This window comes from Anomalospiza imberbis, chromosome 3 (genome assembly GCF_031753505.1).
Source record: "Anomalospiza imberbis isolate Cuckoo-Finch-1a 21T00152 chromosome 3, ASM3175350v1, whole genome shotgun sequence".
In the NCBI taxonomy this organism is placed as follows: domain Eukaryota; kingdom Metazoa; phylum Chordata; class Aves; order Passeriformes; family Viduidae; genus Anomalospiza; species Anomalospiza imberbis.
Genome location: NC_089683.1, coordinates 92,471,916 through 92,489,545, shown reverse-complemented (window position 1 = coordinate 92,489,545; position 17,630 = coordinate 92,471,916). Strand labels below are relative to the sequence as shown.

General features: G+C 40.7%; 1 long non-coding RNA gene across 11 annotated transcripts in view; it reads left to right on the top strand.

Annotated features, from left to right (window-relative positions):
- The window catches only part of LOC137471419 (uncharacterized), a 35,516-nt gene that overhangs the window by 6,510 nt on the left and 11,376 nt on the right, over window positions 1-17,630 (top strand). For 5 of the 11 annotated variants that reach the window (XR_010997590.1, XR_010997589.1, XR_010997588.1 and 2 more), the window contains exons 2-5: window positions 2,874-3,537; window positions 3,686-3,855; window positions 10,162-10,357; window positions 14,096-16,314. This is a non-coding gene — a long non-coding RNA (uncharacterized lncRNA). Of the gene's footprint in view, window positions 1-2,873; window positions 3,538-3,685; window positions 6,958-7,043; window positions 8,711-10,161; window positions 10,358-11,913; window positions 12,035-14,095; window positions 16,938-17,630 lie in introns of those variants that run through there. The other 6 variants (XR_010997586.1, XR_010997585.1, XR_010997591.1 and 3 more) reach the window with 6 other exon arrangements.

The window sequence follows — 17,630 nt, the reverse complement described above, 5'->3', positions numbered from 1 at the left end:
TCAGGTGTTATTTAAACTTTATAAGCAAGCAAGAGGTGGGCAGTGAGGCTTGTAGGGACACTGCCATCAGTGGAAATAACAGGAGGGAAATAACTTGGTTGCATATAACTCTTTAAGGAACTCACTGCCTCATCACATCCCTTCTGTAAGGCAGGACCCATCTATGCCTCTAGAACACTTAGACTTGACAGATACATTTTAGCAAATTTGGTTTCATGCTCATATATGTTTAAATATTTTCAGCTGTCCTGATTTGAAACAATCAACAAACACTGTGGGTAGACATTGGTACTTAAAGAGCAAGGTAGCCACCTTACCTTTTTCTCACAGTTTTTAAGCTTTATTTGTGTAGGAGGCTTCCAGGAAGACACTTAATGACATCAATATGATCTCTTGCCTAGGCAGCACCAGCTTCTGAGTGGAACTCATTATGGAAAAGACAGACATAATACATTCAGGTTAATAGGAGAAAGCAAGGAGCCAGCAATTGCAGGACTGGTACAACCAATATGGTTATGAAAGCTTGTCCTTTGCTTCATATTTTGTTCATACAGAAATACCTTGAGAAGGGTATTTCAAATATATATATATATATATATATATTTTTTTTTTTTTTTTTTTTTTTTGGTGCAGACAGAAGTTTGTTTGCCTTTATTGGGAGTAATTTAGGCTGTTTCTTGAATCTAGCACAGCCCCTGAAGGATTCTCCAATATGTGTATTTGCCTTTTCTGCATTTCACTCATGATCCTGAATGCCATCCTGTAGCACAGCCTGATTTATCCCCTCCTAGCCCACACGGATGTGCTGACTAGACACACGTTACTCTCACTGCAGAGGAGAGGTGTGAGGCTGGGGCTGGGAAACCAGGCTCAGAACGCTTCTGTGAGTTAGCTAAGGACACCTATGATCAGAGATGGGGGAGCTTTTGCAGTTCCTGCGTAGCCACAGGCGCCAGTCAGGCTCAGCACTAAGGTCACAGCACTGTGGCTCATGGTGCCTATCACAATGTGCCAAACACTGTGACTCAGCTGCCAGTGGCAGCACAGGAAGTTCAAGGCTAATCTTCCAAGTGGAAGAGAAGAAACAGATCGTGATTTTACAGGTCAGTGAAGCTGTTCCTGTCATGTTCAAAGGGAAGTTATTCTGGCACTCAGCAAATCCAGCAACAGAAAATGTCAAAAGCTACCTGGAAATATTTGGGACCAGAGGGAGAACCTGCTGCATGGAAGATCTCTACTTGGGATTTTCTGGGGGAATTACCTGTCAGTTGGATTATTTGTCCTCAGTCCTGTGACAGCCCATAGGGGGTAAAAAAGTCACTGCAATAGAGGGTAGTTCTATATTTTTATCTCGCTATCTTTTGTCAGGCTTTCCTGGAAAGGCTGAACTCCACTATCAGAAATTACAGGCACCTCAAAGTGCTTAAGAAAAATGCGCAATAGGAACAGAACTCAGTTACAGGTTATGGCTATGCTTCACTTGCCTATGCACAGAGTGGACTTTCAAACAAAGCAAGGCACCTATAAAATGAGCAGGACTGCCTAAGAGGCTAAATGCATCAGGAATTACTCTGAATTTTGAGTGAGGATGAGCTCCTAACAAAGCAGACTAAACCAATACCAGTCCTTCAGGGCTTAATGTTTGAGAGAGCATGATGTCAGAATCGTATCTGATTGTTACACCACATTCCAAACCCACTGCTAAGGATGACTGGGAAACATGAAAAGCAGTTCTGGTCTGGCTGACTGTACCTTGACCCAGCAGCTCAAGGCAGCATACTCTGGGGTATGAACAACCCCTTGCTGATGGTTTTGGTCTCTTGGTGCCCCTTGCCAGGGCTTTTCCTAAAGGACACCGTAGATCTCCTTCCTGTGTCAGACAAACTCCACTGTAGGCCCCTTCTGCAGTTTGCAGTGATGCATGACTGGCACTCCATCAGAAGCTGACTTGATGGGACCTGTGTTTATTGTCACAACCCAAGCTCTTTCCCACAAGAAAGAGTAGGGCACAGCAAAATGCTTTTGCAAGAGATCTAAGACATTTCTATTTCCATAATAATTCCTGAAAGCTTCTGTAAAGCACAGTTTAAAATTGTCTTCAAAAAGAGGGAAAGAGAGGGTGGGAAGGAAGGAATGAAGGGAAGGGAGGGAAGAGAAGGAGGGAGGGAGGAAGGAATGAAAGGGAAAAAGAAAGGAGAGGAGAAGAGAGGAGAGGAGAGGAGAGGAGAGGAGAGGAGAGGAGAGGAGAGGAGAGGAGAGGAGAGGAGAGGAGAGGAGAGGAGAGGAGAGGAGAGGAGAGGAGAGGAGAGGAGAGGAGAGGAGAGGAGAGGAGAGGAGAGGAGAGGAGAGGAGAGGAGAGGAGAGGAGAGGAGAGGAGAGGAGAGGAGAGGAGAGGAGAGGAGAGGAGAGGAGAGGAGAGGAGAGGAGAGGAAAGGAAAGGAAAGGAAAGGAAAGGAAAGGAAAGGAAAGGAAAGGAAAGGAAAGGAAAGGAAAGGAAAGGAAAGGAAAGGAAAGGAAAGGAAAGGAAAGGAAAGGAAAGGAAAGGAAAGGAAAGGAAAGGAAAGGAAAGGAAAGGAAAGGAAAGGAAAGGAAAAAGGAAAAGGGCCCCTGTCCTTGGGGGAATTTCTTCCCATTTAAGTAGTCTTGTTTTTGGAAAATTTGATAAGTATTTCTTTTATCAGGATTATTTTGTGGCCTGTCAGAGTCCCTTTAAATGCTAGCAGTAATTCTTCATTGCCCTTGCTGTCTGCCACTTCCAAAATACTCATCAGCAAGTACAACTACCTATCAGCTGTTACACAACCATCTGTGCAGCTTTTGATTTGGGTTTTTTTTTTTTTTTTTTTTTTTTTTTTTTTTTTTTTTCCTTCCAGATTGCTACCATCCTTCTGGAAAGAGAGAAAGGGACAAAATGTTACAGTGATGCTATACAATAGGGTGATACATTGTGAGTAGCTACAGTATACTTGAGACAGTTTAGGGTAATGGCTGCTGACACCTCAGGCAGTCCACATTTCCCAAGTCTGCAAAATTAGGGTGATAACAATTATTGTGGTATGTGACAAATGTTTAAATCCATGGAGAACTGCTCTTTCTGAATGTGTAATCAGATTTTTATGGTACTTCGTTCAGTTTTGGAGGGGCTGAAGCTCAGAATCTGAGACTATTTTCCTTCCATCTTGGTGATTTCAGTATCATCTTGAATTCATCTTGAAGCCTGGAAATCTGTAATAAAAATCCAGATTGGAATGAATTTTATGGCATTGATCTGTAATTGCCCTCTCTTTTTCTACTTCAAAACAGAAAGAAAACATTACTGGTATTGTTGGGTAAAACTCGTTTCAAACACACTGATTACTTCTGTCTATCTTTCTGTTAGAAGCTTATCAATAAAAAGGATGAAAAGACATAACAGGCTCTGAGAATCAAAATTCAAGAGCAGTCATGCAGATCACTGATGAATTAAAGCAGAAGAAATGAGGGAATTTTGTAGAAAATAGATGCAGAGTTTCAGTGAGAAAAAGATGCAGCTCTGATGTACGTTTGCAATGCCAGCTAAAAATAACATAACATTTTTATGGTCAAATGCATGTTTAGCTAATTAGATAATTTGATTCACAGAATATTAGTTTGAATAAATACAGGGCTCCAGAGCTCTCTTGAGCTCATTCCCTTTTGTCCTCAGGGAAGTACCCACATGGTGTAATCTTAGTGAAGACAGCAGCTTTGCCTGGGTCCTTGGAGCATGGTGCTCATCCCTCAGCACACATGAGTGCATGAAGCCCCTTACTGGCTGCCATCCTGAGAATCTGCTAATTCAATTTCTCAGCGACTTCCAGCATTGTCTCTGATCCTGTAAGTCCTGAGAGTTCAGGGAGTTAATGTGTTCTCTGCAAGAGGTGACTATTGTATTAATTAGTCATGCTCCAAAGCTTTATATGGATAAGACTGAAGCATTTAAAAGTCAAAAGTTACAATGCCACCTCCTAGAATTATGTCAAAGTGACCCCACAAATAAAATCTTCACTGGGATTGCTCAGGAAAAGCAATTCTCCTCCTGGCCACAGGGAGCCACACGGCCACCACTGTGAGCCCAGGGAAAGAAAGCAGGGGAGAGGGCAAAATCTGGCGAGTCTGTAAAGTCCCTGCCAGAGGAGTTTGCAACAGGGGTTGTTCTCTCCTTGAGATTACCCCACCAGTTACACCTGCTTTCTCACCAGCACCTGCTGGGACCTTGCACTGTTGTTAGTCTGGCACACAGAATGCATGGATAGCAAAATACTTGTACACAAACAGAATAATTAGTGCAGACTCTCATTGTAATTTCTAAGTTCCTTTTTGACTGCAATTTTAAGGTCACTTTGCAAGATGGAGAACGACCATTAATCTTTGAAGCCCTAAGTAACAAACTGCACAGCAGTTGCTTGACCCCAGAGAATAATCCAGATTTTGTGTGATCATCCCAAGTTTATGATTCTTAAACATTTAATTCTCTCTGTACCAGTAGCATTCTCATCAGTAACATCACAGATCAGAAGGCCTGTTCATAATTTCACACTCCATACATCTGGGATAGTTCTGGAATTAATGTACAGGTCTGGTAGCACTCAGCTTCATTGTGCTTCATAGACAAGAACATCACATTCAGCTCCCTCAGCACCCTCAGCTTCTTTCTCAAGATCTCTACTTGGCTTACAGAGACAGACTTGCACTGCACCTTCCCAGTGTCTTCCTCAATGTGTTTCCACAAAATCTCAATTTGGTAAGCCTAGAGATTCAAGAAAAGCTCCTGTAGATATTTTCTTGTGAGGGAAGGAAAAAAACTTAAATGAACCAGCAACTCGACAGAAAAGCATCCAGGGAATTTATTCAGGTCCACTGAGGGATCAATTTCTCTTGTTTTCAGCCTGTCCTTATCTTTTCCTTTCTCTAGACACGGTATATGCACTACAAAGGTAGAAACAAACTTCTTTGGGGATTTAAATTCTAACTAGGCATCTAAATAGATAATATTTCATTTATTCAGGTCCTTAACACTCATTGTCATGCAATCTCAGTTACCAGAGTGTGTAAACATGTTGAGATATTGCCTAAGAGTTCAAATATTGAGATAGTTGGTTTGGACTAGAAGGTCTGCTGCACTGGTTCTCACTGTGCCAGATTAGAGGAGGAGTACTGATAATGCCATGGACCTGCCTAGTGTCATATGCCAAGTTAATTGTTGATCCAGAAACAGCCTGCTAATGCTGAATATCAGTCTGGTTTTCATCTACTGTTCTTTGCTGCTCTCAAGTCAAAAGTTTAGCTGCTTGGAGGTGCAGATTTGACCTGTAAAATCAAATTACTTTGTCTCAGTGTAAACATAGCCTCAACTCCAAATATCCCCAGCTTTGTCTGAAAGCTGATACTTCCTAAATGAAGAGCTCACTCTGTTTCATATGTGTGGTGGAGATAAAGTATATAGAACAAGGACTCTTCCTTGGAGGACTTTAAAAATGCTCTCTGACCAAATGATATTTGACATTTCCTTTGCCACTTTGCAAGGCTCCTTGGAGGGCTGAGCTACTCTTATTTTTCCCGTGGAGGCAAAGCCACCATTTCACTGCCTTCAAGCCAAACAGTGTATGATGGGCAACAATTCAGAATTGATTTGACAGTAATGGAGTTGACAACTATTACTGTGAGGTATTTCTGCTATGAACATTGTCATCCTGTCCTCATTTCACACATACCCCACATCCCCCCCTCAAGTTTTGGTGTTACAAGGAATCTCTGAGCAGCAGACAACCCATATGCACACACATATACCCTTGCTGTTCAGGCACAGCAGCAACTTTGGACTTGGCTTCTTTGGATACAGCAGCTGTAGCTTGGAGATACAAAACAGCCCCATCAGCAAGGGGCTTCAAAGTACATAACACACAGAGGTCCATGGGAAGGGGCAATTCCTTCTAAACAGGAGTCAGGCCTAGAATCATAAACTAATTTTGGTCAGAATGAATTTTTGGAGCTCGTGTGGCCCAACACCTTGCTAAAATCATAAAATATCTTAAGCAAAAATGCTTATTATTTTCTTTCTGTCTCTCTTTCTAATTAAAATGTCCAAAAGAAACTGGCAGTGGAAGGATGCATTCTGTGTACACGACGAGAAAAAACAGTGCAGGTTAAATTTAAAATATGTGCAGTTCCTTTCTTTCTAACACAGGTATCAGTGCATAATGAATAGCACTGAGGCCAATATAATTATAAAAACAGACACAACTGGCTACAACCACTACACAATATCAGAGTGAATCCTCTCCCTATCTGCAATGATTTGATGTATTAATACCCACATTGTAATTTGGGTCTTGCAACCCTGAGAACGAGGGCAAAGTCCTGAAATAATGAATGGCATAGGGTGAAAAAAACTGAGCAGCAGTCTCTTTATATTGCACTCAAAACCAGTTCACTTCCCTTGGATTTCTCTTTCCATTTCTCAAATGAAATGTGATTCCAACCTGCCTTGTGGGAGCTAGGCTCCTGCCATGCCAGATATCCCTGCTCAGCAGAGAGCTGCATTTCCCCCAGCCTGCAGCACTTACCCACAGGAAGCACGGCACAGAGCTGCTCCAGGCTCACTGCCAGTGACTCAAACACGGCCTCTCCTTGATCCCAACCTGCTGGACATAATGAGTTTGTGCCCTGCTTGAGAAAAGCCACGCTAAAGACAGATGCTGGAACTGGTCACTGAAGAAACCCAAACATGGCAAAAATGCCAAGATGTGTGAGGACAGGCATTGAAAACAAGGACAGGCTCCTATCCAGCTGATGAAAGAAATTTCCTTAACTTTTAATGTCTCAGCAGCTAAATTTGTAAAATCAGAACTTAATGTTCTACTAAGGTATTAATACAAAGTCTCAGCTCCATTCAAGTCAATAGGAGCCTCATCTCTGACTTCACTCTGAATAGCTGGTGTAGGCTTATTTTAGTAACTAGCCCTGTATCGCAGCAACTATCATAAGATTTCATGTATAACAATCAGTTTTGTGATTTTTATCAGTATGATACTTGGAAAACTTCAGGAAACAAGATGATTCCATCAGGAGAGTTCTGTAAATGCAATTTCTACAAGAATGACAACACCGCCTACTTGGTCTAATATAATAAACAATGTTTGCCAGTTCCAGGTAGCAAATATCTCAGTAGACTCAAACAGAACACAGTCAAGTAAGTCCTTCCTTTGCTTTAAGCACATACAACAGGAAAATCAGTTATCCCACATGCTGCCGATAAAAATGGGGTGGTTTGTTTTGACTGAAACCCTCCCTGTTGGTTTCCTGTGTGGCCATGGGCAAGGCAGGCTCAGGGGCCGTGTGTCACTTCTGCTTCAATGGAATGAAATGAGCTCTGCTACCAACTTCTCAGAAGACAGGTAATGATCAAGATTTTGATATTTTGATAAGCTGCGGCATAGAAGACCAAGATGCTTTCATTATTAATATTCTCATACATTTATCCTACAGTAATTTATTGCACAAGTCAAGAATTATTCATCAAAGAAGTGTAGAAGATAAATCCTCTCAAACTGTTTTGTGAGTGACAGAACCAGGGAATGCTGGATTCCTACATCTGAGTTCTTTGCCTTCTGAACTCTGCTTCCTCCTCCCTTAATAGCAGCTCTGCTGCATGTTCCCTGCAACACCCACTGGGTACAGACAGCACACGCTGCAGTCACCACAGCCATCACAGACTGGCCAGCTGACCAGGTTAAATAAAATGCCTGTATTCTGCCCACTTTTTTCCTCACATGGGGGTCATTAAGCTGGGGAGTCTGCCCTCTGTGTAGCTATTTTTTTCAGTAAAAAGCCCTCTTAGTATCACCCTTGCAGGATTTAAATGAAGCCGAGGATGGCCAGTAGGCCTGAAATCTGTGATGAAGAATAACAACAGATGAATCAACCACAAAAATCTTCTCCTTTTAGGAAACTGGGGATGTTTCTTCCATCCCTCATGTATGGGATGGAAATGCAATATCAAGACTTCCAGACAACACTTTGTTTCATGGCAATAAAGTGCAATTCAATTAGCTTAGGGCATTTTCATGTTTTAAAGATAGTTTCCCTATGTTGTCATGACAGGGTTAAATCCTTTCGTGTTCTAGAGAAGCATTTAACAATCTTGTATATTAATATAATCATTATAGATTTTCAAACGTCTTGGTTTGGGGGTAATTCTTATAGCATATTTTATTGAAAACTGCTAGTATGATGGAGTGAATAGAGACTGTAATTTTGTCTAAAATTTCATAAGGGAAAATGTCACATATGGATAAACTACATTTCTAATGCCTTGAAAATATAAAGCATTGAGTCTAATCCTAAAGCTATCCCTTTTACAATGGAATTTAGCTTTTTGGCCTTAAGATCAGTATTGCATTAAATCACAGTCTGATGAAAGATGTGTAGGTAATAGGAGAAGCAGCAGCCTGTTCTTTGGCCTGGCTAACTGCAGACAGTCGAAATAGTTATTTTAATACATCTTACTCTGTTAGGAGAATTACATATCATGCATTTGTGCTTACAGCACTAGCACTAGCAAGTTCGTTGGTAAGCTCAGTTTTTTATTTGAGTGTGGTTTTACCTAAGCTAACAGGAGCACCCAATAAAGCTCACGGCTGTAAGGACACTAACTATATTGCAACTACATGGATATAACTCAACCAAGATTGGATGAGGAGACTTATTCAGTCCAGAAAATGCAGTTCTTTTCCCAAAAGACCTTCCCTAATGTTTTTTAATGGAAAAACATACTACATCATTATGTGACTCCTAATTAAAAAGAACTGGCTCTGAATTCTTCTTTTTAAAATGTGCTGGCCTGCACAGCTCTAAACTGACAGCTTTAACTCAGTATCTTTAGTAAGGGTGTGACCATGTGCTTTGTGCTTCTCAGTGGTTCAGACCACTGACTTTGCACAGTTCCTGTGATACCCATCAATCCTGTCTCCTGGTGGCTCACACAGACAGCTTAGTCAGCTCCATAAAAGGTTTCATTTTTTTAAATGAAAAATTCAGATGAAGATTGCTGTCTGTGATTCAACTGCCTGTAAAAATAGCAATGTCCTCTAATATTCATTGTTTGAATAGTGCTGGTGTACTGGAGTGATAATCAAAGCAAAATCAATTGTAATTTTGACTGCAAATAAGGTCTCTGTGATTAGATTGTCTGAGGACACAGTTTGTGGTTGCATGGGACATCCAGAAGAAAAGAGGAAGCTTAGAAGACATACCACAAGGTACAGGACCCCAATTTAAACCTCATTTGAAATTGAGTTGTTAATCCTGTGTTTCTGAGGTGAAAGTGATGTTGGTCACATCCAGTGGGAAATGCTGACCCATTACCTAACGTCTGTAGTTTCACTTTAGACAGAATCACAGAATCTGGTGTCTCTTTGATCCCACCACAATCTAATTTAGCATACCGTGCTGGCAGAAAATAGCTTTGGTTTGGGTGGGCATAAGGTTTGTGTCAGTGCTATTCACTGCACAACACAAAAGCACAAGGAGGCAAAGTGACTTGGTAGGCCAGAGAGGAACGGCTTCCAATGCTTTTCCAATGCCAGTCCAGTAGAGTGACCACAAAGCTTCGTGTGTTGCTTAAAATATGGAAATGGCCTCCAACATTTCAGTGTCAAAATCGATAGCATTCTGATGAATTGGGACATTCATTTTCTTCTCCCTCCCCCCTTCCCATATTTTTAATCTCTTTCTCTCTGCTGGTATACTAAATTTGTTTTGAGGTTTCAGACAAATTTGGAACATTTTAGCTTTTAATTTTAATTAGTAGACCCAAGAGGACCTGACCCCTTTTATAATAACTGGAAGGGTTGAATAATCACAGTCTGAGTAGTCAAGGTCAAAATATGTTTCTTAATTTACATCTTACAGTTCTCTAATACCAAATCTATACACCACAGATGTTAATCTACAAAATCTTTAGACTCTAAATATTTGGATTCTTTCTATGAGCAAATTAAACAAGACACAGTTTTTAAAATGAAAATCATTAATGTCATAGTTGCCTAACATTGCATGTAGTAGCAGTGCATCTGCCTGTGTTTAGGTCTGTTCACATCAGCAATAATACTTAGGATAAAGCTGCTTCTGTCTTTAATACAGGATCTGTAATGTCACAGGAGGTTCAATGTCTGCACCACAAGCACAATTGCATAATGATGCATCACCCACAGCATCCATTGGTGTGCATTTTTCAACAAGGACGAAAGGCATATGCTTAGAGGGATCAATGTTCCTGTTAACACATTGCATCAGAGGGATGAGCAGACACTCCCATGGAAATGGATCCCAGGAGCAGGTAGCCTGGGTTTCTTAAGACATTGTTCTCATCCTTCCTGAAAGTAAAAACAAAATAATCTCTGCTTGGTTATGCTAATCTGTTTTCCAAGCTTGACATAATTTGTCAGAACAGGCTATTTCACCATTATAAAAATTCTGAACTCGGGGTGCTACTCCTGTAGCAATGGATTTAGGAGAGAAAAGGGAGAAATTGGCTGACACACAGAGCTACACAGCAGCATCAGTTCATGGCAGTGCTTACTACACTACAACTGGTGCACTTGGAGACCTAGGAGGAAGCTGAATAAGTGTGCTTGCACATGCCTGAGCCAATTCACTAGACCATGGCAAGCCTGTATGTAAGTACACAAGATCTTTTCCAGCCTTAATGATTCTATGGTAATTACTTCTACAAAGCTGCTTCCTATATTCCTAACATTCAAAATAACTGCTTCAGCCAAGTAATTCTTCAGCTTTTTGGAAAGAACAACCCAGAAGTAAGGTGCTTATATAGTTAAAGAAAAAAGGCAGGAAGAGACAAATTGTAATAAAAATACTGAGACCTCTAAACAAGGGATGGTTCAAAAGCAGGGTGGGGCATTTAGTTGCCGCTAAATGTACCACCAATCCCCATCAGGGTGAACGCTGAGTACTTGTCCCATAAGTTCATCTTCAGTGGTGAGCTCACCAGACCCGCGTCCTAAAGTGTCTTTCTTTCACTGAACTTTCCTCCCTCTCCTCTAGCTCTGCTTGGAAACCTCCTAGAGTAGTGCTGTGAGAACTAATGAGCACTATTAGTCAGCCCTCAGCTGCCTTGGTTCTTGGCCTGGTGTGTTCACACAGACTGAAATCAAAGCCTGCCCAAACCAATAAGCCACACTCTGGATGGAACATCTGGAGGCAGAACACCCACCTAAACTTTTTAATGTAGTGGTCACCAGTGGCAGAGAAACTGAGAGGTGTAGGAGGCAAGCTCCGCGTCTGCCACAAATAAATCAGGAAATGACCATGAATTAAGACCCCCAGTGCTCCCATCCTTTGGGAAGCCTTGGAGAGCCAGTACTGCAGATAGGAGAGACACTGCTATGAGGAGGTAGCTCCAGAGGTTGCTTTTCATGGACTGCATGCAGCACTAGGAACTGACTGCAGGTTGTGTTTTGAACAGTACCCAGCAATGTTGATGTGACTGGGTTTGAGAGATTGTTCTTGAGCAGCTCTCTTCCACAGGGTGTCTCACCCCAGTGAGGCAATCATCTGGCCCAGCTGCAGCCTCCAGCATTTACTTTGTAATTCACTCCCTCCAATAAAAATATAAGAATTCATGTTTTATAAAGCTGGAAGAAAAGACTTTCTAGTACAGTGCAAAAATGTAGTGCATCCCTCTCATCATTATAAATGCCACTTCTCTTATTGATTTTGACATATATGCACTTACTGCCTTTTCTTTCCACTTTTGTCTAAATGTTAAAGCAAATTTCAATTTTTAAATATCTTCCTAAGTCTTTCTTGTAGGTCTGTGATTCAGCTGAATAGAAGCATCTTCCAGACTCTTTATTTTCTGTGTTTTAAGGTGCAGTCCTGAGAGATAAGTAAGTGAGCATTCTCATCATTTGAGGCTTAAGCATGAGCCATTACTCAGCTAAAAATCCAGATGGAATGTTGTCAGCAGAGTTCTTAGCCAGCTCTGGGACAACAGGTGAGCAGGGAGAAAGTAAGGCTGAGAAGAGAGCAGCATCTCACTGGCTATTTAGCTGAAACATTTATTGTAAAATATCTCAGTCACTGCTTGAGCAGAAGCTCATGATTCCACAGATCTTGGCCTGAGAAATTCCTATTTGGGCCAGTGTTGCCTTGTTCTTTTAAAAGTTTCAAAGTTCTTCTAAAAGTTTTCTATGCCTTCTAATGTTTACATATTTCTACTGGAGTTTTCTCACACTGTTCATATAAACAATGATTGTTTTGCATTCTTCTTTGTGAGAGGAGAGAATTGATGGACTGTTAGTTTAACCAGTGTGGTTGGAGAGGTAGCAATTTCATCCTCCAATCTACTGTCACTTTTGGAATTCTATATGTTGTGGAGTCAGAAAATAAACTTCCTCCTTTTGCTCTTTTCCCCCTCTTTTGATCTATCGTGAATATGTGAGTTATTTCATGTCGTAGTGCAACAGGCCAACAGAGCCCAGCAAGTGGTACCAATGCTAAGCCAATGCCACAGAAGGCCAGGCCTTCCTAGGTAATCTCTTCGATAGTCAGTTTATCAACTACCTGATACCTACCAGGGATCAGGGGGATGCAACATGATTAGTAACCTGCTGCATTACCAGAGAAAACTGAGACAGCATCCAGTTTGACAGATCTTATATAACAAACAAGTGAGGTCCAAAAATCTCAGCACAGATATAATTATCCTCTTATTTATATATCTCCTTTTGGAGGGGATGAAGGAATCAACATTTCAGTACTGGAAACTTCCACTGGTGATGCAAGTTGGAAGAAAGACAGTGTCCTGAAGGACTGAAGTAGCTGAGCCTCTGCAGAACCACAGCAGGAGAGGTAACACTGTCAGGCTGCACTAGCAGACAAAAAGGCACTGAGCAACCCAGGTGCAGCTGGTGCCTATGGGATGTTCTTTGAGAAATGTTCTCCAGCCTTCAAGTGGAAGTTAGATAGCAACAGCATGTTTCTCTCTAGCTGTGGTCGAAAATTTATGGAAGGATTTTGCATTTGGGATGTGTTCAGCAGAGATTTATCATCTTAAGGAAACTGGGCTTTGCCCAAGGTCAAGACAGGATGGCCTGTGCAAGTGTTTGTGGCAAATCCTTAGTTGCAAAGAACAAAAAAAGTGAGCAGCCCAAAGCCTTGTACAAGCTGAAACATTCATTTTATCCTTTACATTAAACTTCAGTTTCTCCAGGTATTTTTAAACTCGTTTTCAACCTAAACCAGGATCCTGGGCATGAAATAGCAATCCAAAAGTTAAATCACCTAGTGATTTTTGGTACCATGGGAATTTACTCAACTAAGAGCAGCAGAGTTTAAATCAGACAACCAAGTTAAGTTTTTCTGACATTAATGCTAAATTTGGATACGGGAAAAATCTTGTTCTGTGTCCTCTCTGAAAATTCTAAATTACCAGCTGTTAATAAAAAATTCCTACAGGATAATGTGACTCACCCTACCTTCCCAATTAAGGTGAATCACCAGAAAATATTTTGTCCACAGCAATGTTTATATTGCAAATGGTTCAACCAGCTCATGTAGGATGGTGGGGTGCACTTCATTATCTTTTCAGCTCTCTGGAAAATGTGCTGGAATACAGAGACCTACCAGAGTGTGCCAGTTTGTTGAATTACATATCCAAGGAGATGGTACACTCATGAGATCTGGTCATCATAAAAATAGGCATGGCTTTGATCAGGTGGAGATAAATGCAGTGGCAAAAAAAGCATGAAAAGTTTTACGACAGTTTGGAAGGACAGGAGAGTCACACTTTACTTTTCTGAACCCAGTCCTGGACACTTTCAAGGGCAGGTGTAAAGCTGACAAAGTGCAAATGCTGTGCCTAGCTACTTAACCTGAGTGGGTTGCAGGTTCCAGGCTAGTCCATTTAGAGAGAGCCCAGTGGGAGAAACAAGCTGGCTTTCTATCCCCATCCTTTTCTGATTTAATGATCCCTTAAATGCCCTGTGTCCCCTTTCCCATCTCCCAAGATGTAGAAACTTGTTTTGACTTTTCCACTGATTTGGTCTGCCTCCAGCTTTGCAGCAATGCAGAAGTCTTCCTGGCAAGAAGGAGACCCCCACTTTTGATGTTTAACTACCAGCAACAAGTGCACAAGGCAGGAAAGAGAGTAAGCAAATCCTAGTGCAGAGACTTTGCATACAGAGAACATATATTTTACATATGCATGCAAGTCAACTCCTACTCCTTATGGAAACCCTGCCCCAAGAGCTCCTTTTTGCTGTTATTTTTTTTCCCTTTTAACAGTTTCCCTTTTAACAGTTTCGGCCTTCTTAGCCTTCAATAGCAGATGATGCAGCAATAAGAAGAAATAAGTATGATTAACCACTAGCAAAATGTATTTTCTCTCCCTCCTGACTTCCAAACACCAAGGTACTAAAAAAACAATTAACAACTTTTGTCATACTAAATTCTGAGGTGGGTGCCATGCTTGTACTTTACCTTGTCACTATAAAACATACTTTTGATACCAAGTAAGGGTTATTGCCCTAACCTGGAGACTTCCATGCAGTGCTCTAAGTAAGGAATGTTTTGTTCCTGCAGCTTTGATAATTTAGCTGCAGCTCTGGCCTGTCTTACTATGCAGCTTATTCATGATTCATCTTCTGAGCTTACAAAATACCAGATAAAAATAGATTATTGTTCTACCTAAATTCCCATAATCCTTCTGCTCACTAAAAATTAAGTCATGTAACTGTTCTTAGTCAGGATTGCACTAATTAGTACAACTGGCACTTCTGACCTTGTGATTTCTACCCTTAATGCACCCAGGTTGGCTGTGCTGCCTGCATTAATATACTCAGGATATATAATACCTCCTTACACAACAAAGTGCTGCAGAGAGAAATGCAAACCAGAAAATAAAGGTCAGGAGCCTGTATGGAGTTTCTCCACATCCTTATCCTTTGGCTTCATTGAATATTTTGTATGTATTTCCATATAACAAATTAGAATTTCACAAATAAAAATCAGGGGCAAACTTTTCATAGATCCTTTAAGAGACAGGGTAGCTCTCCAAAGTGCTCTTGATCAGTGGCTCCGGTTCAGGTTGGCATTTTGTTGGTTTCTGTAACAGCTCCTAGGATCTCAAAAATTTCGGGGAGAGATCAGCACAAGTTTATTAACCTTGACCTCATTTGACTGTTTTTTTTTTTATTATTATTATTTTTAAAAGAAATACAGATTTATATGAAGGAAGCAACTTCCCTGTTCTCACTTCACCTTAGGGAACAGTTTTATCTTTTTAGTCTTCACTATGCAATAAAATTAAATGTGGGTATTTTTGTGTAGGAAATTAAAAAGTTGGCAGCAAATTTTTGTTCTGTAGCTGCTGACATATGTATTATTTGATTTATATGTGTCACTGGAGTCAGCAAATTACTAATCCATTAATCAATCTAATCCTCTCACCATCAAGTTGTATGGATAAGTATTTAAATAAATTATACCGATAGGACAATCAATTCTCTGAATGTTGTAATAAAAAGCCGAAGGAACTTAACTATGCAGGTGATGGATCTACCACAATGAGAACAGGAATTTAAATAGTTCAGAGAAATACTCAGTCATGGTAGACTGACAGAGGATATTAAAGCAGGAAAGGTAGAGGGAAAAAGCTACATCAGGGTTTGGGTTGTTTTTTTTTTTTTAAATCTCTCATAACACAAGAGGAAAGGAAGAGCCAATGCAAACCCAGAAGATTTACAATGAATGAAACTTTTTCTGAAAAAAGTGGACTTCTGACAGTTTCCAAGTGGCCTGCAGGACTCATTAACCTTCCTAAGCTCAAAAATAATCTGGTCAACAAAATAAAACTGAAAACTAAACCAACAAACCTGACAGTGAGGAGGTAAACTGAAAGTAAAACAAAGCAGGGATGTAAATTTCAGTGGGCCAGGACATAAACCAACTTCTAGTGGAAGGATTAGGAAGAAAATTCCTATATATAGCAAGGTTATTTGATGCTCTTACGCTCCAAGGATCCTTACAGTTTTCTCTGAGGCACTTGTCCTGGCTATTCTGGGTGTGAGGATAATAGCTCAGACATATCTGGGGCCTGATTCTCTATGCAGCTCTGTATGCATTTGTGCTTATGTAAGAAAGGAAGACATTTTAATAGTTACTCCAGAGATGCAAATGATTAATCTGAAAAATTAGCATTGTATTTATTGCTATTTCTTGCAGAATTGGGGTTTGTAAGCCTGGAGCAGAAAACAGAAATGTTGCATTGAGGAGGTAAAAGCATAAAAAAGAATTTGCCATCTAGCTGCTAATAGAATTCTAAGTTTCATAGACGTTTGGGCCAAAGCCCATGAATTATTTAGTCTTGTTACCTGCATAATGTAGGTCACAACCTCCCTCTGTAATTAGGGTAAACAGTACCTACTTATGTTTCAGCTCTGTAATAAAACATTTAAGGCAACAGTTCTGATTTCAGGACTTGAGGGATGGAGAACCGAAAACATGCTCAAACTGGGGCTTTCCCTCCATTCCTCATCCTGCGCTCAGCTCATTGTATTCAGCAAGGAACTGCTGCCTCTTCAGCCTTTTTTTTCCCTCCAGCCTGGAGTCCATGACTGACAGCACCTGCTGAGTACTTGTACATAGCAAAGTGGCATTTTACTTAACCCTTGGATAAGCTAAGCAGACAAGATTTCCTTCTTTCCCTTAAGATTTTCCAGATTAAATTTGTAGCTTTAATTGTCTCTGCCTGGGGTCTTTTAGGGGTTGTGTTGGTACAGCTTCACTTTGTGTGTGTAAGGCTTATTCAATGATTAATGGTAAAAATCAGTCTTGACCTAGATCCTTCTCTCAGCACAACAGAGAGACATGGGTGAGAACCTCACAGGAGCAGGTGTTAGAGGCAACCTTTGGTGACTGTTCTCACCTACAGGTGCTTCTGCCCACTTAGCAAATCCTTAGCTGCTTGTTCTGAACTTTAGGGATCAGCTGTGGTACAAACATGGAACATCAAACTGCATCTTGTGAGTATTTCCCTAGGGGAATGGCTGGAGTAAGAAAACCCATCAGTTACTGCCTTAAGTGACAGTGGAATCAACACGTAATATTGGAGTAAACAGAAGTGGGAGAAATTTTTTTTGACAGAAATGAATCCAGTGCAATCTAATCAACATTGCTTCAGCAAATACTACTGCAGGCCTGTGGGCAATTAACAGAGCTTAGTTTTAAGACTCTACTAAATATTAAATATTATTCACATCTGGTTTTGTCATCAGTTTTGGATAAGGAATTTCCTGGAAAAGCAACCCCACCCACCTTATAGGATACAAGGTTCAGCTCTGAAGGCTCTTAAAATTGCTTGTTAGGCAAGGTCCTGTAAATTATTTGGCCATGGTGTAACAGAGCAGAGCACTGCACATAAAATGTTCCACTGGTTTTGCCAGCTGCAAGAGAGTATTTAGTCAGAGCAGTGGCAAAAAACCAAACCAAACCAAACCATCAGTTCTGTTCTAACAGATTCTAAGATTGGCATTTTCAGTGCAGGAAAATTATTGTCTCATCCAGCAAAGGGAGTTTTTTCTCATCTGTTT